Raw genomic sequence first — 1,399 nt, forward strand, 5'->3', positions numbered from 1 at the left:
TTTTAGCAAATCTTGTAATATATATATTTTTAAAGCTAACATTTGTAAAATATTTTGTTCCAGGGACCCCCAGAAGCAAAGATTTGAGTTACAAATGTCCCAAAAAAAAATCTAATATTTGCAAAGAACATCATGATTTTTCAAAATAGCCAAAGAAATCTAAAATGACAGAGATGCATTCCCGGATTGAATGGGTTAATTTGTAAAAGTCCTCCTTCATGCATTTCTTACGCCTCTATCCTGAATTGGTACTGCAAAACACGGCATTCTTTATCAACGGTATAACTTGGCATAGTGCAACACTAGACTCAAATAGGCTCTCAACCAGGTAGCCTACTGATAGATCATTCAGTGTGACTTCCACTGGCTGAAAACACCACTAGACTAATTGGCTCTTTTCGACTACAAAAGGGTAAATCATAACCTTGCACTTTTCAGAACCCGTGGAGTTCTGTGATTTTGTCATCGTTTAAGTTTCCATTACAACCACAACCAGGGAGGTACACTATATGAATAAAACTAATGAAAAAAGAAGCTGAAAATAGCCAATCTACAAGCTCACAGTAGATGACCTTATAGATCGGCAATTTTCGCTATTTTCGAAAAAACCCTGAGAACTCTGGGTTAGCACTACCTCGTAGGCAGGGCCCAAATTAGATTCAGAGAACCTTATCTGAAACCTATGTAGTGTCTGGAAACAGAACCTGTGAAATACCCTTTTACTGTAAAGGCACGGTACACTTAGTCCTTGTAGTCGAAAAAAAAAGCCATATGATCCCTGAACATTAAACTCAGGGTTCACGCAAAAAGTGTCAGCATATTATAAAGGACAAACTGCTCCTAATATTTTAGTGCATTTTTCTGGTAACTCTGCTCCTTTCAAATGAGGGAGGAGTGGTTGACAGGCACAGAGAGACACAGTGTTCTTTCCTTTAGCTACAAATATCAGTGTTTTATCTGCTGTTTCTCCCTGAAGCACGGTAAATGACCTCAGGGCTGAAATAGACACACACACACAAACACACATACACACACGGTATTGGTGGAAGAGAGGGGGGCGTGTTATCCAGGATTAATACGACGGAGAGATTCACGTTTTAATTGAATATTGTCAGTATATTTTCCTCTCACGTTGCAGGTGCATGACATTTATGTGGTCAGGGGGCGGGTCTTAATGGAGAACTGTCCAATAGCCTCTATGCACAGCAGCCATATTGTGAAGAAATTAGGCTGCTTCCTTACTTACTGCACAAGTGTTATCAATCATACTAATTAAGGCTCTGTTCCATTTAGCACAGTGGTTCTCAAACATTTCAATTTCAAGGACCCCCATAACTCTGAGTGTGTACAAATGGAACCAAATGGACCCTTACGGGTCCATTTGGTTCCATTTGTACAC

This window comes from Gymnoscopelus microlampas, assembly GCF_963454915.1.
Source record: "Gymnoscopelus microlampas genome assembly, chromosome: 14".
Taxonomy (NCBI): Eukaryota; Metazoa; Chordata; class Actinopteri; order Myctophiformes; family Myctophidae; genus Gymnoscopelus; species Gymnoscopelus microlampas.